Source organism: Poromitra crassiceps, assembly GCF_964638095.1.
Source record: "Poromitra crassiceps genome assembly, chromosome: 2".
Classification (NCBI taxonomy): domain Eukaryota; kingdom Metazoa; phylum Chordata; class Actinopteri; order Beryciformes; family Melamphaidae; genus Poromitra; species Poromitra crassiceps.
Window position 1 is genome coordinate 4585367 of NC_139624.1, and position 23644 is coordinate 4609010.

General features: G+C 43.3%; 1 protein-coding gene across 1 annotated transcript in view; it reads right to left on the reverse strand.

Annotated features, from left to right (window-relative positions):
• LOC310791853 (monocarboxylate transporter 2) overlaps positions 1-22056 on the reverse strand; it is a 56491-nt gene extending 34435 nt beyond the window's left edge. The window contains exon 1 of the mRNA XM_083653524.1: positions 21956-22056. The gene's annotated coding sequence lies outside the window, so the exon portion shown is untranslated. The remainder of the gene's footprint in view (positions 1-21955) is intronic.
• Positions 22057-23644: the final 1588 nt, after the last annotated feature.

Consider the following 23644-nt stretch of genomic DNA (forward strand, 5'->3'; position numbering starts at 1 on the left):
ACATGAGTTCACTCGTGGCACTATACATGAGTTCACTCGTGGCACTATACATGAGTTCACTCGTGGCACTATACATGAGTTCGTTCGTGGCACTATACATGAGTTCACTCGTGGCACTATACATGAGTTCACTCGTGGCATACATGAGTTCACCCGTGGCACTATACATGAGTTCACTCGTGGCACTATACATGAGTTCACTCGTGGCACTATACATGAGTTCACCCGTGGCACTATACATGAGTTCACTCGTGGCACTATACATGAGTTCACTCGTGGCACTATACATGAGTTCACTCGTGGCACTATACATGAGTTCACCCATGGCACTATACATGAGCACACACTGGCCCTGGTGTCGTGTCCATGCTGGGTATGAACCATGCCTATATGCGAACCCATGTAGTGTGGAGCAGTACCATTTACAATGTTAAACATATGAGTTGAGTTTCAACTGTTCTATCCTGTGGTGCACTGGCAGCAGGCCCACCTTCTTGAATTCGTTCCTCCCTACATGAGTTCTAGGAGGTGAATCTATTAAGTAACAAATGATGTTATTTTGCATCACCTGCAGTTTGGTGGTTGGAGGTTTGCCGTCAAACCACTTGACTATACCAAGCACCTGTCACTGCCAACCATTTTAAAACCCAATTCATTATGTAGTGTCTTCATTGTTTGAAAGTTACTGTATTGTTGATATTGCTTCTATGTCTAAGCCCCCTGTTCACACCATACGCTGAAGCAACGCTCAACCTACGCTCAACCTACGCTGAACCCACAAGTTTCATTTAGGCGCCCTGAAGCCATGCTCAAGCCTTGATCAAGCGGTCGTTCAGGATTCAGTCCTATTTTCCAGGCGTGACGCGTGAAGCTGCCAGGCATGAAGTCAATGGGAGTTGTGGGCGGGTTCAAGGTGCGCCGAGGAGGCGCTGAGAGGAAAAGAGAAGGCTTCTTGTGTGAACGGTCAGGCGTCAGTTCGGCTTGTGCCTGCTTCAAGCTTCAGTTCTACTTATGTTCGGCATCCTGTGTGAACAAGGGCTTAAATGGCTGATGATGTGCCGACCAGTGGTTTGGTCTACGTGATACGCAGCTATACGGCGTACGTACACACACTGCGAATTGACTCAGATTTGCGTATGCGCATGGGGAAATGCGCTATGATACGTATCGTTTTCACTTTCCATTCATAAAATTCACCCTGTGCGCTCTGTGGACTTTAAAAAAAGCGTGGACTTTTGGACCCTAGGGGCTTCCGTCGAGCGTGACGTAGCCGTGACGTTGCCTACCAACCAAACAAAACAGTTGCCCAGGCGAGGAGACGCCATATTCGATAGTACAGGCTACTAGCGTTACACATCGACAATGAAGCGAAAGCAAACTCAAACTACACTCTTTCAGAATCCTGAGGACTGTGATGAGGCAGCTGCTATCGCAACGTTACCTGATGATATCGTTATACCTGGTAAATTACTACCTCTGTGCCTTGATAAGCTTGTTCAAAATAAAGTGTTTAAATTCAACCTTTTTTCTCGTGGTCTTTATTAAAAATAGGTCATTATTATTCTGAAGCTGTTCTGCACACACACACACACACACACACACACACACAACATAATTAACATTGTGGTTTGGTTTGACTTTGTGTGTGTGGGGGAGTTGGGGGGAGTTCATGCATTTTGCTTCAAAAAATACTGCATGTGATGTGTTCATTGATTGACTGAATTGAATTACCGGTAATTAAAAAAAAATCTGTTTCTGCTCTGTAAATAGTTTACTCTTGTGATAAAAAACACTGATCCAAAGCTCAGTTCTGAAGCTATTCTGTAAATTTGGGGAGGAACAACAACAAATAAATTGGTGAGTGGGGGGGGGGGGGGGGGGGGTTCAGAGTCAGTATACCCTCTGAAAAAAGGTAGACTACACCACTGGTGCCGACCATAGATCTTTTAAATATATATTTTTATTTATTTTTTCACAATGGAAACAAGTCCTGAACTTTATTGTGTGTGAATTCCTCGACAATTGTAATACTGGTGTATGTTTTTTTTGTTCATGTATATTAAACATCTGTCAAATAAAATTCAATAAAATTAATTCATGACTTGACTTGAGACTCTGTCTGTTATTCTCTCTCTACAGCGAGGGCGAGTGAGCGGCATTGCTGCCGTGTGATTGGTCGACAGGGAACACAGCCTCTCTGCTGTCAGCTGCTCTGCTACTGTAGTGTCAGATGAAGGACACACACACACACACACACGTGCGCGGCGGCGCAGCCTCTCAGGTAACCTCAGTTACTCACTGCATTTCACACACACACACACACACACACACACACACACACACACACACACACACACACACACACACACAGAGCGAGAGCCTCTCAGGTAACCTCAGAGTTACTCACTGCATTTCAGGGTTCCCATGGGTCCTTGAAATCCTTGGCAGTTTGTGAATTTGAGGAAAAAAAATCAAGGCCTTGAAAGTTTTTGAAAATAGACATAAATAGACATATAGTAGTCATTAATTAACCCTTAAAAATTAAGTGTTTGAATTTAAATATGTTGTGCATGAATAGAAATTTAAGTTATTTTGATGTAAATGTTTTTTACTTAACGTTAGTAAACAGGTTTAACACAGCACAGTTTAGACACATTCAAGCCTCTCTCTCTTTACGACTGTGAGCTTCTCTAAAGCTTATCATTATAGCAATATAGCTATAAGCAATATAGCAGCAATAGCTGCGACCACATAAGATTCAAGATCATTTTAATAGCCATACTAGTGAGTAATCATATTACAAATGAGGAATTTCGATGGATCCTACGCAATCAGAACAATCACCGTTCCGCCCTGCAAAATAATGTATTTTACTGGACAAATCTGAAACCCAGGGCCGTGCAGAGACCCTTAGAGGGGCAGGGGCTCAAAAGTTAAAAAAGGGCACAACACTGTGGGGCGGTTTCAGTGCCAAGCAAATGCGATTGGATCAACAATGCTTGACGCTAGGCCAATCAGAGGCAGAGAAGGGCAGGTCATGCGAGTTTAACGAGCCAGTTACATGTCCTTTGCATTTTTATTTTATTTTATTTTGTATGTTACATACTTATTGACCAAGTATATTAACATTTATGGGCTAGAAAAGTCTGCCAGTCTGCTAGGCACTATATGCCAGTGGTTCTCAAACTTTTTGAGGCGCGACCCTCAAAAAACTTAAGGCTGGGGTTCGCAATAACCCCCCCCCCCCTCCCTCCACTACCCAACCCAACGACAGTGTGCACGCATTCACACACTGATTTCACTCACTCACTGAAGTGGTTTGTATAGTTTATATAGCTTTATAATACATTAAATCATTGGTATGGGAGATTTCATCATCAATGGAGGGGAAAAAAATATTTTTGACAATCGTCCCGCGCACCCCCCAAAATAATCTCATGACCCCCTGGGGGGTCCCGACCCCCAGGATGAGAACCACTGACCTAGGCAGTCATGTTGCCTGCTCATTATTTTCTCCGAACCATGAAGATTGATTGACAGCTGTCATGATCAGGGATTCTGTTAGCCGGTTACTGCCAGCTTCTGGCCGGTATCACGTGCAGTGAGCCGGCATATTAAAATGTCAACGGCCAAAGTGGCCAATTAGAAATATGCCAAATAAATAAATGCATTAACAACATATTAAAGAGCCTAATCTTGTGCGACCTAAATACAATCATTAATAGCATATTAAATTAGCTATCCTAATACTGTGTGACTTATAAGATATGTTGCCAGGCCCAGCGCAGAGTCAAGCTGAATAGGCTACCGCTTCACCACATGTAAATGAGAAGAGACGCAGATAATATTTAGAATTGCAACAGCGCTAATACAAGGGCCAAGTAATGCGCACAATAGCCCATTAGCAGCAACAAAGAAGCACAAATAGCTCTCCAGTAGGCTACCAAACGTGATTCTGGAACGAAATGCAGTCGGGCAACAAGCGCGAGCGATTGATTGTTTGATTGATTGATTCACTCCAGGTAGGCTAGTTTTCAATTTAGCGGAGGTAAAAGCGCTCGTATGATTTGAGGAGCTGAATCAAAATGCTTACCACAAATAAAGCCAAATAGGAGCAAAGAGCGAGTGCAGGAGAGCCTGGCTGATGCAGGTGCAGGTGTGGAGTGGGAGAGAGATTAAGATTCATTTTGCTGGAGCTTCAAGCTGCACACACCTCTCCACTGTCCTGACAGATATTACTATTAGCTGCGTTGTTTTATCATCAAGGCACTGTCTGAAATATTGGCTCATAATAAGTGTCCGCAAATGCAGATAGATGGAGCGTGCATGTTGTCTGTGGTTCAATAACGAAAGCGTCCTTACAGAGAATGACATGCATGCCTGTTGAATGCTGACCAAATAGATATTGTTGCTGCAAAGTCGGCCTCTTAATGACAACACTGGAATACAGATCGACTATAGAGAAATAAATGGATTCAAAATGTTTATTTAGTAAACAATTATTTTATAACATCGGAGCTTTGTTTTTTTAAGTGGCCAGTAGATAGTCTATATGGCCGGAATTATGGAATGTTACGGTCGCATTGGTTGTCAGAAAGTGGAAACCATGGTCATGATATGATTGGTTGAAATGGGGTAGAGATGGAATAGTACTACCTGATGTCAGCAAACTGTACGACTGTTATGAATGAACTCTTGATGAATGAACTTTTGATCTGGAAAAAATGTGAAAAACCCAAGAAATTGGATTTTTGTGTGTGCATACATACCTCCAGCCATCATCACTGATGACATCATCACTGAAATTATAGCCTCAGCCAGGAAGGATGACATCATCACTGATGACATCACTAATGATATCACATCATTAGGTAATTAGGGCAATTACCTAATTAAACTAGAACGACTGCACCGCAGTTATATGCCTCCGCCAACAAGTGAGCAGTTGACATCCATGTCTGTCCAAACATGAGCCAAATATGAAGAAATTCCACCAAGGTGTTATGAGATATGGCATTACCGAGCTTGAACATGGCGTTCATAAGGTCACAGTGACCTTGACCTTTGACCACCAAAATGTAATCAGTTCATCCTTGAGTCCGAGTGGATGTTTTGAGGCAAATTAGTTGAAATTCCATCAAGGCGTTCCTGAGATACTGTATGACGTTAACAAGCATGAAACGAGCGATCATGATGTCACAGTGACCTTGAACTTTGACTACCAAAATCTAATCCGTTCATCCTTGAGTCAAAGTGGATATTTGAGGCAATTTCGAAGAAATTCCGTCAAGGCGTTCCTGAGATATTGCGTCAACGAGCATGAAATATTTATCCCAATAGTTGCGACCACGTACCCACAAAAGTTCTCCCACCCTTTCACAAACACACTTGACTTCCATGCCACATTTCAGCCTCCTAGTTGGAAAACTATGGCCACTAAAGGGTGGTGAACTTTTCATGGACTGACCGACCGACCATAGTTAATTAAACTATTAAACTGTCTCAAACTATACCGTGATGAGTCCTTGAATTTGAAGAAATTGGGCATTGAAAGTCCTTGAAAAGTCCTTGGAATGTGATGTTTAAGAAGGTGTTGGTTTGAGAAAGAGTTAATCATTAGCCACTTTTACACAGAGATGCCTTTACACAGCAGGAGGAGGCATTCTGGCATGTTGTTCTATCGTTGCCATGGAGATGTGAACTAGCGCTGATCAGAGGGGATATCCTCCGACTTATCAGACGCACACAAAAAAGTCTACCTGCTGGAAATGTGGATTGTTTTGAGGAGAGACTGACAGAGAGGGAATCCTCAGCCCACGACTCACCACAGATACAGACGCAGGCTAAAATAAACACGTGATGTGGAGGAACAGAGCATTCCTCCTGGTGCTCCTGTTGCAGTCATGGATCGTATAGGCTACTTTTTAATTTCACTTATGCCTTTCCCCTTTTTATTGCTGTGGCGACCGTAACGTTAAATGTATTATAATATCCCTGTAGAGTTATGGATTTTTGGGATATAGGCTAGTAGGCTATAGGATATAAATGCACAGGAATACTATAGCTGTTTTTCGGAAGGGAACGTGCACAGACAAGACTGCAGTAAACAGCGCGATTCCCCCCTTCGGTCCTTTTTCCCGTGCGTTACCCTTTTAAACAGACGTTGATTCGGGGCTGATACTGCCTCCACTGGTGGAACGAAAGGCGTAACAAAATGACACGTCATTCCCTCCTTGTGACTTTTAAACAGGAGGCGAGGAGTAATGATGCCGCAACGAACGCGGCTTTCACAGGCTGTGTTTCTCTGTTATCTCTCTACCTCTCATACTGTCTCATATTATTATAGTTCACTCGTATAGAGAGTCGTTCAGCAGCTCTGTAGATGTTGACTGAGCTTCTCACAACAGACTGCTCTTATCAGACCACTGCTAATCTCAGCAGGCATGCAGTCAACACACAACCCGCCCTTGACTGGAGCTTCTACAGGAAAGCCTTCACTCAGCCAGGGTCCAGGAACCCTTACTTTTAAGTAGGGGGTGCTGTAAGGAAGGGACTCTTCGGGGCCGCGGGGAAGAAAATTTGACGTTTTTTGGACTTTTAGCCATATTTAGAGGAATATTAAATTTTAAATTAACATTAGGATTATACTGTTGTGATGTCATTATTCAGTGTCTTCTCTTCTCTGCAGCATTACTCAATTTACCCTCAGGAATCAGGGACAGTGATAGCCTACCTGCTATTCCGCCCATATATCAAGGGCTGGATTAATAGTACCATGCGCCCCGGGGCTATTCATTTTCTAAGCCCCCCCCCCCCCCCCCCCCCCCCCTGCTGCAAGGAAGGGACTGTAGGCGTCGTCCGCCGCAAAAAAAGATAGAAATCTTTTGGACGTTTGGATGTTTTTTAGCCATATTTAAAGGAATATCTCATTTTAAATTAACATTCAAAGCCATGTGTAAGATGTCACAATAAACACTTTTATTAAAACAAAATAAAGTGCAAAGACTGGGTAAAACAGGCAGCTGCATAATGCATGTTGGTGCATGACCCACAAATGTTGTCAAATTAGTTGAAAATAGCTCCCCAACAACAGACACAAAAACATGTGCATATATGTGTTTGATGTACAAGTGCCCTGATCGGATTTGTGAAACGCATAAACAAAAACTAGAACGACCGCAACGCGGACTTATGCCTCCGCCATTAGTTCATTCTGGAGTCCAAATCGCCATTTGAGGCAAATTGGAAGAGATTCCGTCAAGGCGCTCCGGTGATGTTGCGTTACAGAGCTTGGAAATTGGGTGTGTGAGAGGTCACAGTGACCTTGAACTTTGACCACCAAAATGTAATCAGTTCATCCTTGAGTCCAAGTCGATGTTTGAGACAAGTTTGATTAAATTCCGTCAAGGCATTCCTGAGATATCGCGTTAACAAGCTTGAAAATGGCGCTCGAGAGCTCACCTTGACCTTTGACCTTTGACCACCAAAATCTAATCAGATCATCCTTGAGTCTAAGGCGATGTTTGAGGCAAATTTGATGAAATTCCGTCAAAGGGCATTCGTGAGATATCGCGTTAACAAGCTGGAAAATGGCGTTTGAGAGGTCACAGTGACCTTGACCTTTGACTTTTGACCACCAAAATGTAATCAGTTCATCCTTGAGTCCAAGTCGATGTTTGAGACAAGTTTGATTAAATTCCGTCAAGGCATTCCTGAGATATCGCGTTAACAAGCTTGAAAATGGCGTTCAAGAGGTCACAGTGACCTTGACCTTTGACCTTTGACCACCAAAATCTAATCAGTTCATCCTCGAGTCCAAGTCGATGTTTGAGACAAGTTTGATTAAATTCCGTCAAGGCATTCCTGAGATATCGCGTTAACAAGCTTGAAAATGGCGTTCGAGAGGTCACAGTGACCTTGACCTTTGACATTTGACCACCAAAATCTAATCAGATCATCCTTGAGCCTAAGTGAATGTTTAAGGCGAATCTGATGAAATTCCGTCCAAGCGTTCCTCAGATATCGCGTTAACAAGCTTGAAAATGGCGTTCGAGAGGTCACAGTGACCTTGACCTTTGACCTTTGACCACCAAAATCTAATCAGTTCATCCTTGAGTCCAAGTCGATGTTTGAGACAAGTTTGATTAAATTCCGTCAAGGCATTCCTGAGATATCGCGTTAACAAGCTTGAAAATGGCGTTCGAGAGGTCACAGTGACCTTAACCTTTGACCTTTGACCACCAAAATCTAATCAGATCATCCTTGAGCCTAAGTGAATGTTTAAGGCGAATCTGATGAAATTCCGTCCAAGCGTTCCTCAGATATCACGTTAACAAGCTTGAAAATGGCGTTCGAGAGGTCACAGTGACCTTGACCTTTGACCTTTGACCACCAAAATCTAATCAGATCATCCTTGAGCCTAAGTGAATGTTTAAGGCGAATCTGATGAAATTCCGTCCAAGCGTTCCTCAGATATCGCGTTAACAAGCTTGAAAATGGCGTTCGAGAGGTCACAGTGACCTTGACCTTTGACCTTTGACCACCAAAATCTAATCAGATCATCCTTGAGCCTAAGTGAATGTTTAAGGCGAATCTGTTGAAATTCCGTCCAAGCGTTCCTCAGATATCGCGTTAACAAGCTTGAAAATGGCGTTCGAGAGGTCACAGTGACCTTGACCTTTGACCTTTGACCACCAAAATCTAATCAGATCATCATTGAGCCTAAGTGAATGTTTAAGGCGAATCTGATGAAATTCCGTCCAGGCGTTCCTCAGATATCGCGTTAACAAACATCGTACGGACGGACGGACAGCCGTACGTACGTACGGACGGACAACCCGGATCCATAATGCCTCCGGCCTGGCTATCGCCGGCGGAGGCATAAAAATGATTCCGCTGATAGCTCCTCAACTCGCCCCGACTGTGCAGCCCGATGGCGCGGTGGAGGCTGAGCACAGCCATTGTGCAGCCTGCATGGCCAAGTTCGGCCATTAAGCTGCGCATTTGGTAATTAATCTGACCTAATTACCTCATTAAAAAATCCGGCTCCGTTAGGTCACCCGCAGGGGTGCTCTTTACACTTCCTGAAAGATTCATCGCAATCGCACGTAAAATGGCATAGCTGTGCCCGGCACGGGAGAGCATTTTGTGGCAATGCCGGTCCAAATGGACTTTTATGCCCCCCCCCAAAAAAGGAAAACAAAACGGACTTAATATTGTAGCAGCAGATACGGACAGATTGCCTGCCTGTGCTTGGTGGAGACCAGAGTGTGTGTGTGGGAGGGATGCGTTTGTTGCCCGTTTGTTGCGAACAACCAACCACATACCTCAAATTTTTTGTAAAAGAGAGGTGGTTTGCACCACGGTGACGTTAGTTTGACGTTGGATATCAACCGACATTCACTGTGAATGGTTGTCGACTATCCAACATAAAACTAGCTTAGTTTTTTCTGCTCTCAAACTAATTTTGCTATTCTTCATTGCAGTGATGAATTACCCGTTGTACATTTAAATACACTAGTTCTGCTCAAGCAGTCTCTCTCCTGCTTTAGAAACTTTCTCAGAGGTTTACTTGCTTTTGAGACCTGCATCTATAGTTTGCTTCTCTCTCTCTTGCTCCAGACATACAGCCAGTCCGTGGTATGAAAATATAAACAGAAGAACTACTACTAATCCATCGTGTCTGCAGCTATCTGTGTGCACGTCCCATAGAATGAATGGAGAGCCAAAGTGGAAGGACACTTCCTGCTTCAGCACTGTACCAGAGATTTTCATGCGCCACTTATTTTCCCATAGACATTTTGTAAAATGCTTATAAAAATAGTTTTACTGGTTCAAACCAAACGGTTCAGATATATTTAGAAACAGGAGAGATCGCATAACATTTCACTCAGACCAAAACGTAAAGAAATGCGGGTTTAAAGAAAATAACAATTTTGATGTTTTTTTTTAGTTTTGGTCCGAGTTTTGGTCTCCCGATTCTAAATATAGATGAACCGTTTGGTTTGACCAAGTAAAACTATTTTTATAAGCATTTTACGAAATGTCTATGGGAAAATAAATGGCAGATGAATCTCTGGTACAGTGCTGAAGCAGGAAGTGACCTCCACTTTGCCTCTCTAGAGGCAAAGTGGAGGGGAGGGGTATTACGTTGAAATCAGCCCACGAATGTGTCTCAGACACCGGCTCTGGTGCCCGGACACAATTCTGCGCACTCACACACACACACACACACACACACACACACACACACACACACACACACACACACACACACACACACACACACTTCACATTCTTATTATAGGATTGATGTGATCATCACTGTATGCATACTTGCACTAACTCAAATTCCTCATTTGTAACCCCATTTGTAACCAATACTCTCACTCAATCCGGGCGTAGGGCATTTCATTTCAAAGCACCATCCGATTGGAACAACCTGCCAAATTCCCTGCGATCTACTACCTCACTATTCATGTTTAAAAATGCATTACTTACTCATTTAAAAACAACCTGTTCTTGTTTCTAACTACTTTAACTACTGTAAATTGCCCTTGGGTGTGGGCATGTGTGTGTGTGTACGTGTGTGTGTGTGTGTGTGTGTGGGTGTGTATGCGTGTCTGTGTGTGTTATGATTGTGCGAGGTTTGTACCTCTACATGTTCATGTAAACCTGCAACTCTCTTTTGTTGTATTGTTGATGCTTTCTGTTCTTATGTAGGTCCCCCTCTAAAACGAGATGATTCATCTCAAGGGGTTTTCCTTCAATAAAGTTCAAACATCTTACTGTGGCTATGGACCTTATTCACAGCGCGGCCATCTTGGGATGACGTCACCCGCTGGTTGGGAACGCAAGCCCAGCCGATGGTCTAAATTGTAAACTGCAATACACCCTCGCACCACTGAGCACCAAACCGATACATCTGCCGCTGTGGAGCAGTTGAACCCGAAATTACACAGAATTACAAGGGGTTAGGGTTAAAAACAGAACACGTCAGTTAAGATTACGGGTTAGAGTTAAAAACAGAACATGTCAGTTAAGATTTGGGGTTAGGGTTAACAACAGAACACGTCAGTTAAGATTAGGGGTTAGGGTTAAAAAGAGAACACGTCGGTTAAGATTAGGGGTCAGGGTTAAAAACAGAAGACGTCAGTTAAGATTAGGGGTTAGGGTTAAAAGCAGAACACGTCAGTTAAGATTAGGGGTTAGAGTTAAAAACATAACACGTCAGTTAAGATTAGGGGTTAGAGTTAAAAACATAACACGTCAATTAAGATTAGGGGTCAGGGTTAAAAACAGAACGTCAGTTAAGATTAGGGGTTAGGGTTAAAAACAGAACGTCAGTTAAGATTAGGGGTTAGAGTTAAAAACAGAAGACGTCAGTTAACACGTTCACTGCCATTGACGAGATATCTCGGCTTACAAAATCCAACGGTTGACTGCCAATGACGAGATATCTCGGCTTAAAAAAAAAAAAAAAAAATTGACGGTGGGACGTGGATCAACGCCCCCCACGTCTCCTATAAAAATATTGGAGCCACCGAACGTGTACAACCCATTCCACCGACCCACTAAGTGGCAACAGTGCTCTCCATTCTAGAAAAAGCCGAGCCAAAACTGCAGGGGAACGCGCGATGAAACCATTCTCATACAGTAAAATGGATTGGCGAAAACGCTTTCGCTTTCGCGCTGATTGCTGTAGGTGGGGGATTGCAAATTTGCATAATAGATTATGGGTGCAACACACTTTGAAACACGCAGCATAAATAAGACCAGAATCGCAAAAGAAACCCCGTTTCTTGGGGTTTCTCAACCGAAACCCCAAGAAACGAGCGAGCCCATCCAGACTTGCCCAGCGGCCGCCAGCAGACAGGAGCAGCAGCAGCAGCAACTCGCTTGTGACACGCCCGCTGCAGCCAAGAAGAACACACACGGAGGGAGGAGTTTGAAGTAGAGGGGTGTTTCCTGCTGTTATGGAGGAAATTACTGTTCAAAACTATTGTTTAGATGTCTGACGTCTTACTGATGCCAAAAATGAATGGTTAAAGTGACTGTTCTATCGAATTTCACAAAAAGCTATTTATCTCAGCTTAAATTTTCAGACGCTGAAACCATGCTGTATTCAAGTGCTAATGCCTACATAACTACTAACTCTACAAACTAACTCTTTTAGACAGAGAAAGCACACATTCTATTAGTTCTTTTGAGATATTTTGTGTTCACAAAATCTTAGCAGAAAAGAATCCTCGGGTCTTGAAAGATGAGCCAGAATCCTCAAAAAAACCCTCTGGCAGAAGCTACCTACAGTAAAAAAAAATGGCTGGCAGTGAATGTGTTAAGATTAGGGGTCAGGGTTAAAAACAGAACGTCAGTTAAGATTAGGGGTCAGGGTTAAAAACAGAACACGTCAGTTAAGATTAGGGGTTAGAGTTAAAAACAGAACACATCAGTTAAGATTAGGGGTGGGTTAGAGTTAAAAACAGAAGACGTCAGTTAAGATTTGGGGTTAGGGTTAAAAACAGAACACGTCAGTTAAGATTAGGGGTTAGAGTTAAAAACAGAACACGTCAGTTAAGATTAGGGGTTAGAGTTAAAAACAGAACACGTCAGTTAAGATTAGGGGTTAGAGTTAAAAACAGAACACGTCAATTAAGATTAGGGGTTAGAGTTAAAAACAGAAGACGTCAGTTAAGATTAGGGGTTAGAGTTAAAAACAGAACACGTCAGTTAAGATTAGGGGTTAGAGTTAAAAACAGAACACGTCGGTTAAGATTAGGGGTTAGAGTTAAAAACAGAACACGCCAGTTAAGATTAGGGGTTAGAGTTAAAAACAGAACACGTCAGTTAAGATTAGGGGTTTATAGTTAAAAACAGAACACGTCAATTAAGATTAGGGGTTAGGGTTAAAAACAGAACACGTCGGTTAAGATTAGGGGTTAGAGTTAAAAACATAACACGTCAGTTAAGATTAGGGGTTAGGGTTCAAAACAGAACATGTCACTTAAGATAAGGGGTTAGAGTTAAAAACAGAACACGTCAGTTAAGATTAGGGGTTAGAGTTAAAAACAGAACACGCAGTTAAGATTAGGGGTTAGAGTTAAAAACAGAACACGTCAGTTAAGATTAGGGGTTAGAGTTAAAAACAGAACACGTCAGTTAAGATTAGGGGTTAGAGTTAAAAACAGAACACGTCAGTTAAGATTAGGGGTTAGAGTTAAAAACAGAACACGTCAGTTAAGATTAGGGGTTAGAGTTAAAAACAGAACACGTCAGTTAAGATTAGGGGTTAGAGTTAAAAACAGAACACGTCAGTTAAGATTAGGGGTTAGAGTTAAAAACAGAACACGTCAGTTAAGATTAGAGGTTAGAGTTAAAAACAGAACACGTCAGTTAAGATTAGGGGTTAGAGTTAAAAACAGAACACGTCAGTTAAGATTTGGGGTTAGAGTTAAAAACAGAACACCTCAGTTAAGATTAGGGGTTAGAGTTAAAAACAGAACACGTCGGTTAAGATTAGGGGTTAGAGGTAAAAACAGAACACGTCAGTTAAGATTTGGGGTCAGGGTAGGGCTGCTCGATAAATCGATTTTGAATCCAAAAAGCACAGTGTGAGCACTGAGCAGCGTGTTGCACTGCGGCTGTGCAAGATAACGATGACCACAACACACACACACGCGCACATGAACAAAGACGTTCGGACGCTGAAATGTTGCCTTTATAGTTCACATAACAACAACACAACACGTGAGGGCACCAAGTAACCAGGACTCACCTCCAAAAGAGCACAGAGCGCTCGATCAAATCCACCAGTGTCAAGTGACTGCAGGTTAGCAAGCAACAGCCAGGAAGTTAGGCATAGCAAGTTAGGCTAAAACAGGAATTTGGGTTGTTCTGCCTTCAGAGTAAAAGTGTAATTTGTCACTTATGAAAAAAAGAAAGAAAAAGGAGCTCTGAAGGGCAACACATGTTTAGAGAAGTATAATGGTATGAAAAAAAATCGAAATCGAAAATCGAGTTTTGAGAGAAAAAAATCGTCAATTTAATTTTTAGGCAAAATCGAACAGGGTTAAAAACAGAACACGTCGGGAGTCTAACCAGCTCTCTCGTGATGAGGAAGTTGCAAGACGAGGATGTTACCGCGCCCTCATAGGCTACTACATGTATACGTGGTTTTTGCTCGCCTTGTCCCAAGAATGTCATTGTTCAGAATGACCTTGCGTTACACTCTGCATTTGATCAATGGAACACTTTGACTTTTGACTTTGACTAGTAGAAGAAAGAGCACAGAGAAACAATGGCTCCCTTTGAAAGCTTCTTTCTGATCACACAGGCTAAAGGCAGGGGGCTTTTCCCATCAAATAAACCAACAGCTTGATATCCTCTGCTCGATTGTCAGCCTGAGGCTTTGAAGCCCTGAGGCAGAGTCTCTGGGAGAACGCTAAACCTTCATAGAGGAGAGGTTTGATGAATCTCTGCATGATGAAAACACAACGAGGACTAGAGAGGCTCTCTCTCTGGAGCGTGAACCTCTGTTATGTTTGTTTATCATTTGACTTGTAGGTTTGATTTGACGACAGAATAGAACTGAGAATGCATCGCTGTGACTGTCTAGGAACCCAGTTGGAAGTTGCGGATGTCGGACTTCCCCACCAGCACCTGAATGCAGCTTCTGGCAAAAACAAGCATGAATTCGCAATAGTTGCGACCACGTAGGCGAAAATGTCCCCACGCTTTCACACGCATACTTGAGCTCTATACCAAATTCCAGCCTTCTAGGGTGAACACAAACACTGCGTCAAAATGTTGTGGACCGACCGGCCGACAGAGCGATCTGAGCTGCTGGTCACAGCTAAACAAGGCTAGGTTGAAACTCTAGCATAATGGCCGGCGTGGGAAAGCGTTGATGAGCCTGTTGTCAGCCAACCTGGCTGGTCGGTTTGAAATTGTACCAGCCAGCCAGGCACATTTACCAGCCAGGCACATTTACCAGCCAGGCACATTTACCAGCCAGGCACATTTACCAGCCAGGCATATTTTGTTAGCCCACTTGTGTGTGTCTGTCTAACAACTAATTAATGGACAATGGGGGGAGGGTGTTTACTATGATGACAAATGTGAAAAGACTGGTAAAGACTGTGAAACTCAATTGCTCTAAAAATGGCCTACTTCTTCCACCAATAAAATGTGATTACAAGAAATTATCCAGCAGAGCAGTTTTCTTCAGATTTTTGTGGAAATCAAACCCACGTCATCACAGAAGATTCCTACTGTAGGTGACTTAGCAGTTAATTTATCAGTCAACATCAAACACACAAACTTCAGTAGTAACTCCAAATAGGTTGAAGAGCATCATCAGCTGAGCACAGAATCCCTCTCCCTTATAAGGCAATTATCCAGCAAACACCATCCACACAACAGCATCAATACAACACAGTTCAGAAACAAGTGCCACCCACGTAGTCCAAAGAAAACACCATAAATTGTCAAATTCAGACACTTTTCAGTGAAAGGCGAACGGGCACTGCAAAACAACACCCTAAAATCCAAAATACATATTTTTCCTCTCACCTGCAGTGCTATTTATCCATCTATATAGTTTTGGGATAGTTGCCTGAGTTTTAGAGATATCGGCCACAGAGCACAAGAAGCACAAAAAATATATACGGTATTTGGAAAAACTCAACAGCAATGTCTCTTTCCATAAATCATGACCCGGTTACTCAAGATAATGCACAGACTTTGTTGTGAGCAGTTTCATGTAGGAACTATTTTCTTTTGACCAAACTACTCCCACTAGCTGCTGCTGCCCTAGCTGCTCCTATGGAGTCTCATTAGGAACTAGCTAGCAGCTAGCGGGTGTAGTTTGGTCAAAAGAAAATAGTTCCTACATGAAACTGCTCATAACAAGGTCTGTGGATTATCTTGAGCAACGGGGTCATGATTTCTGTAAAGAGACAATGCTGTTGAGTTTTTCAAATATATTTCTTTGGCACTTTGAGCAGCACAAGCTGAGTGTCATCCAGTTCCATTGTACTGGAGAGAAGGCAGAAACTCTGCGGCCGATATCTCCAAAACTCAGGCAACTAACACAAAACGATATAGATGGATAAATAGCACTGCAGGTGAGGGGGAAAATATGCATTTTGGATTTTAGCGTGAGTTGTCCCTTTAATGTGGTTAATGTTTATGCTAACGTTACACATAACATTACTGTATATTTGTGGGAGTGGGAGAAGTCTCCCGCAAGTGTTGATGTCCAGTGTGATGGCAGAGAGTAACGTTAGTTTTACACCAACATTTAGCGACAATCTGAACTACAGCCGACTGATTTACAACAAATAATGGTGTATAGAGTCAGTGTGTTAATTTACATGCACACAATAAACAGATAACTGAGAATAATCAGGTAACTGGCAATAATCTGACTTCCGTGTTTACATGCACTTAGTAAATAGCAGGAACTCCCCTCAAAGTCTGTGAGTGGACAATTGACTGCAATGAATAAACCTGATGATTCAACAGAAACCTGTGTGTGTTTATCGCTTTTCTCATAAACTGATAACGGCCTTTATCTGATAAAGGATGCTGTTTCCATGACCACTTGTTAATCAGGTAAAGAGAAATCCAATAATAGATGGTTTATTATTGTGCATTTTGTTTTGTAACTCCAAAGAAGGTCCCCACTGACTTCAGTTGTTTTGCAGAAGGCTGTTATAGGAGTTGTGTCGGCAACCTCCCTGTGTGTTATATGGACTAACACATTTCACCTGTGTTTCATTTGGCATGAGGTGGAGGAGAAGATGACAGAATGTTCATTTTTGGGTGAACTATTCCTTAAGTTGACTGTGAGAAACATGAAACCAGATGAACAAGAAGACCAATAGCTTGGTCAGCTGAAAACGCTCTGAAGCCAGTCTGAAGGCCTGGGCTGATGGCCCTGCCCACATGAGCAGGGAGCTAGGGCTGCACCATATTGGGGGAAAAACCGACATATACTGTATTTTGTTTGTGAGATATATATTGTGAGATGATAAAAAAAAAATACAAGAATTTTCATCAAATGACTTGAATAGCTCAATCAAGCCTTGGCTTTTGCCTCTTGCCTTTTGGTAACCTGCGCGGGTGAATTATGTAGGTGTGTTTTTATAGCCGCAGCGAGCGGCTCTGGTGAGCCAGAGTGAGTTGCAGGATGCTAAGTGAACAAAGTTACCATAATTAGCGGGAAATAGCTTAGACCATCACCGATAGCCGTGCTTTACATTATGTTCGCTGCTGTACTGAAATAAATAGACTCTTAGGCTGCTTTCTCACTGGGAACGATTGCTTTCGTTCTGTTCCATTCCGCACCTGGGAACAATTGCCCCCCCTCCCCTCTCTCCCCCCGCTGGTCAGCTTTCACATTACAACATTTCTTCGGCGCTCGGAAACGGAACAGAGTGCACTTGTGTCATCAACTATGCCTGGAGTTTATCGTCGCCCGTTTGTGGTTTGGAACGGTTGGCTTTCACACTCGCAAGTGTTCAGTGCCCGGGCACGCCAAAGCGCTCCCCAGACCACCTTTTCAAGTGGATCCTGTCACAGTTCCCCGTTGCGCGCCCCGGGCGCAGAATGGAACGGAACACAACGTTCACAGTCAAATGGTCCGAAACTGGGGTCGATTTGGGGACAAGTGTGCTCGGGAACGGTACCGGGGCGCCAGTGAGAAAGCACCCTTAGTAAAAAAACAAAAAACTTGTTAGCATCTACAAAAAATAGGCTTCCGAAGTACGGTTTCAGAGCCGCGAAAGCTGTAAAGGTAACATACGCTACTCTTAAAGGTCCCATTCCGTGCAAAAGCTGTTTTTACTTGTAAATGCATATACACTGCTGTCATCCCTCCCTGTAATGAGTGGTCACAGCCTCAGAACTGCCAGAGTTGGATTTGTCCCTATCCAGCTTCCCCCTGCAGTCTCCTTCAAGCCACGCCCCCTAACGCTCTGTTCCCCCAGACGAGTTAATGTTACGTCACGCGGGTCCTTAAGCATACTGCGCGCGGTCTCTCTCACACAAGCTACCTGCACCATTTTGTCTATAGCCACAAAATTAACACTTCTAGCTGGAGCGACGCCAACTGTACGTGATCCAGCAACTGCGGAGGTGCATTCGATAAGTCTAGGCATTTTGAGATGTCCTCTTTAGCGTAGCAACCGTTAAGTTAGCGATAGCTCGTTGCTAACGTTAGTTGTGGACACAACCTAGCGTGCTGGTCCACGGACGCTAATCTGATTGGCCGCTGGGAGCCTGGGGCGGGCTCTCCCTCAGCGGCCAATGGGAACTGTTAGTTCTGAATATATTATAGAAACAGACCATTCTTGGGAAGCGACGAGATGAGGAAGTGACAACTCCGTCAGAACAAACGGGGTTGCTATATTTTCGACAAATTAATCCAGAATCATGTTTTATGGACCGGAGACACACGTTTTTAAGAGGTTACAGCTGCACGAATTGGGACCTTTAACAAAACCTTTAAATCTGAGTAAATTATGTTATATCAGACAGAGTTCTAGGAAGAAAAATAACTTCTAAGTCATGGAAAATGAGAATGATGTGAGTTTTCCATGTGTATCATACAGCAAAAGAAGTTGTAGCAAGACGTGTTTGAAGGAATTTGCCTCACTTGGCATCGCACGTGACGTCCTGCGATGTAACTATTGTGCATTCACATATTACGATGACGATGCTGAAACAATATATTGTGCAGCCCTACAGGGAGCCCACCACTTATCCAACAACAAGGCATGTGGACAATGACAAGCTGACAGTTTGCAGAGATCCTACAGAGTCTAAACTAAACTACAGGCAACACGTGCTACCAGGTGCATCACCACTAACCAAATGTTTTCAGGCGGGTTGTCGTCCTCTCACCTTTATATGGACTAAAGCACACATGGGCAAAATACGGCCCGTGCCATCTGTGTGGCCCGCGATGGAATTGAAAAAAAAAAATATATATATATATATATATATATATATATATATATATATATATATATATATATATATTTTTTTTTTTTTTTTTACAGTGCACCTGAACGCAACATGCAAGATACCCGCTGAATAAGTGTAAAAATGTTCATGTCATTCTGGCCAATACTCCACTTCTGTTATAGCATTTCAGTCTGGAATATGGAATATCTTTCAATAATCTTTATGACTAAAAGGATACATTGAAGTAGAAATTTAAATAATTAACTCATTGGTTTTGGATTTATTTAGCTTCAAGACTGCATTTTTGTTTGTGACCCTCAACACAGGCTTTGAGAATCCCGGGCCACTTACTGATACTTATGTTTAAATTAACCCACTCATATTCTGGTTTATTTCAAGAAAAACATTTCGGCTAGTGGAAATTCTAATTGGCTGGTAACTTTAAAATCTAGCAGCCATATTGGCAGGTGGTCAAAAAAGTTAATTTCAAGCCCTGAGAGCAGGTGACATAGGAGTGAGTGAGAAAAGGATGAAATATTGGTGGTTAAGACTGAATAATGACATCCCAACTGTTAATTTAAAATGAGTTATTCCTCTAAACCTGGCTTCAAATGCCCTAATTTTTTCGCGCTGGCGCCGTTCGGCCCTCAGCAAAACCTGGTAGCGAGGACATTTTTTGTGGCCCTCTCTATCATCAAAGTTGCCCATCCATGGGTTATGGCATGACAATATTTGTTCGGCCCCCGGCAACAATCTGGGTTTCTCATGTGGCCCCCCCATGAAAAATAGTTGCCCACCCCTGGACTAAAGTCTTCTTGTCTGGGATCATCAGAGCGAGCAACAAGCGCCCCCATGTGGTCACACATTTAGGTGGTCAGTGTAACACCTCTGCACAGGGGAGAGCAGCAGAATGGGACCCGAGGAGTGAGAGACCGCCTCAGCTCGTGTCGGACCTGCTCAGCGAAAACTCTTCACTGGTTTCTGAACCCAAATTTGAACCGGCCGGCACGTTCAGACTGAAAAGATAATTGGTTCGGAACCTGAAAAGTTGGTTCTCAGCGGAACCAAAAAAAAAAAAAGTTTTTTCCTTGTGAACCGTGACATCATCAGTGGCCGTGTCTAAGTCTAGGCTGTGAAGACGAATTTCAAGAAAAGCTAGAAAGCAGTACAAGAAAGAGCAAGTTGTATGCCGAACTTGCGGGAGAGATGGCCAAGGCTGGGTTCACTCGAACGCCAGACCAAATAATTAATAAACTAAAAAAAGGACTACAGAATAATGTCCTCCCACTTTGGTTCCGCTTAAACTGGTGTGTACGCGGGCTGGTTCGCCAGAAAGCACCAAGGTTCCGAGACTCCAGAACGGAGCCAGAACCAGAACCAGAACCGTGTCTGTCTGAAAGCGGTATCTGAGGAAAACCGGGTACGGGTCCGCAAATTCCAGAATAATCTTTATAGAAAGTTTTTTCTTCTCAGTATACAATTATGTACTAATTTTATAGGAAAATAGGGAGTAGTTGGTATTTCTTTGGCTGTTTCCAAGACAGAGCCATTAACTTACGTAGCCTCGTAGTTCTATTAGAAAATCAGCAATTGTTTATAGTTTTGCAGTTCTTGCTAAACGTTGAATATCTTATTGATTCACCTAACTGCTGACATTGTCGGGCTTTTCAAAGTCTGAGACATGTGGGCGTCCCCTCAGACAAAGTTTGTGGACAAAGCAAAGCAAAGATCAAGTTCACTACCGTAGTTTTGCTAAATTCCTGGATGCCTATGTGATCGTGATTATGTTCTTTGATCCCATAGACACTCAACAACAATTGAGACAAAATATTGCTGTTTGACACATACTTCAGAATGAAAAATGTCTGTCTGAAGGCATTTAGTAGTTTCTGAGTCTGCTAAAGTGGGAAAAACGGTAAAATTCCCCAAAAACTACATAATATCTCTGAGCTATCTCTTTAACCAAATCACACACATTTAGGCTCTTCTATGTGATCTCCTTTTGATAACTAAATGTCATATTTCTTTCACTTGCATTCACTGAGCCTCCCCTGAAACTGTTTTGAGGCCCGCCTCCCACCTTGGAAACCTCCGGTCTATATAGTAACTAGCCGACTTCATAAATAATGTGATGGTTCTTTCAGCAAACTTCCCAAGACATAAACAGTTCCCCTATAGGACATGATGAGTAAACAGTGGAGCTGGAAAATAAAGCATCATAACCCACACAGACACACATACAACAACACAGTCTGCTGATGATGTCACAGCAGCCAGCTAGTAGCCAGTCAGCTGATGATGCTGCCCCGCGTGCAGACAGACTGATTACATGCAGGATGAGCAGACCGCAGCAAACCAAATGTGGGACAGAGTATTGTGTGGGACAATGTGGGACATACAGTACCAATGCTGAGTACAGAGCTGCAACAAATGATTATTCATTACTGATTAATCTGTCAATGATTTTAGACTAATCGATTAATCGTTTGGTCTCTAAAACGGTAAACATAGTCTGTCATAGAAGGCTAAAGACATCAGAAAGCTGAAACAAGAGAAAACTTTTTTGTTTAAATTACTCTGTCTCTGTCTCTCCCTCTCCCCCCCCCCCCTCTCTCTCTCTCTCTCTCTCTCTCTCTCTCTCTCTCTCTCTCTCTCTCTCTCTCTCTCTCTCTCTCTCTCTCTCTCTCTCTCTCTCTCTCTCTCTCTCTCCCACATGAAGCATCATGAACGCTTGGGGCATCATGGCAGTCAGCAGCTCACCTCACACAGCCACCCTGCAGGATCTCCTCTCCTCTCCTCTCATCCATAAATAAACCTTTTATCATGTCTATCGCAGCGTGCACGCGCCTCGCTTTCCGAAAAAAGCCGAAGCTCTCTTGAACTAATCCTGCAGATCAGTGGCGGTGGCGGGGCGCGCGCCTCGTCTCTGGACGCTGTCAGCCAGTTAAAGTCCCGTTCAAACCATCGGAATGAAGTGTGGTCTTACCGTGCCTGACTGCCCAGTGCCTGGATCTCCGCTGTGTGTGTGTGTGTGTGTGTCTGTGTGTGTGCGCGAAGCGGTGACCTTGAAGCGTACGTCTCTCTCCGTCTGAATGAAGCTCGAGCCTCTGACAGAGCTTCTGTGTGTGTTTGAATTGAATGTCCTGTGCGCGAGCGTGCTGCTTGTTTGACGTGGAGACGGGAGGGGCGGCGCTGCATCCACACGCACGCACGCGCGCGCACACGAGCACGCACGCGCACAGGCTAGTGTTTCACACCGGGCCACTGCCAGTAAGTGTAGGCGTTACCAGGGCCGCACATACTGTGTAGGGAAAGCTTTCTGGAGGCCAGCAATATATGTATATATATATATATATATATATATATATATATAGAATAGGCTATCTTTCAATTATCTTTATGACTAAAAGGCTAAAGATAAGGGATTTTATAGCCTTATATAAAATATAGGGATATATATATATATATATGACAGAATAGGCTATCTTTCAATTATCTTTATGACTAAAAGGCTAAAAAATAATCTCATGTGTAAAGGTCCTTACACATCGGGAGCGTTTTTTCCGTGCGATTAATTCGCACGTCAATAATATTTTCCGAACCTATATCAGTCAATGCAACCGTGCATACCAACGGTGAAGTTTCGCTGAGCGTTATTGCGGTGTTTATTTTTTTGAACCACGGTCGATTTTTCAGAAATTCGCTTCCAACGTGTACACATCTGTGGCTGTGATTGACAGGTGGGTCAAAACTCGCATCGCAATTGTGTGCCGTATATTCGCATCGCTCTTGATGTGTAAGGACCTTAAAAAATGACTGTTCTACAGTCATTTCTTGCGGCCCTGGGGCCTGGGGGTGCCTGGGGCAAAATGCGGCCCCAGGGCCGGACTCAAAGACAAACAAAACAACCCCCAAAAACTCAATAAAAGGCAGAATTATGTTAATAAATCTCATCTGCTACGGCCATTGTATTTATATCACTATTATATCAGGAGATTAACAAGAAATTACCAATCACAACGGAAGAGAGGGTTCAAAATAGGGAGACTCCCGCGTGTTGGCAGGTATAATCTCCAATGTGTGGCCCTTCGCTTACTTGATGTAAGTCAGTATGGCCCTCAGGAAAAAAAAATGGCCCACCCCTGCTCTGGGGGAACCTTTCCAGTACGACAAGCACTCCCTGGACAGGGCCCCGCCCAGGGCCCTGGACCCAAAGCACCCGTGCGTCTTGTCTAGATAGATAGATTAATACTATTTTTATGACTGTATACTGTAAGTACAAAATGTGCAACGTGGACAAAGTGTATGAGTGTGTAATGTGCATGAGCAATGTGGGTTTAATAGTGTCCTTATAGGAGGGGAGGGGAGGAGAGAGGGAGGGGCAGTGAGAGGATGAGTGTCCTCTCTCTCTGCATGTATGGGATTTATTGTATATTTATTGCTGTGGGCACGAAATACCTCCTGTAATGGTCTTTAGGGGGAGCTGATGGAGCCTCTAACTGAAAACACTCTGTTGTCCAGACAATAGCTTGTGTAGGGGGGGTGTTGTGCCATCCGTTATTTTGAGCAGCTTGTGCAACATCCTTCTCTCCGCACCCACTTCCAGCTGCTCTAGAGTAGTCCCCAGCACAGAGCAGTCCCCAGCACAGAGCCAGCTGCTCTAGAGTGGTCCCCA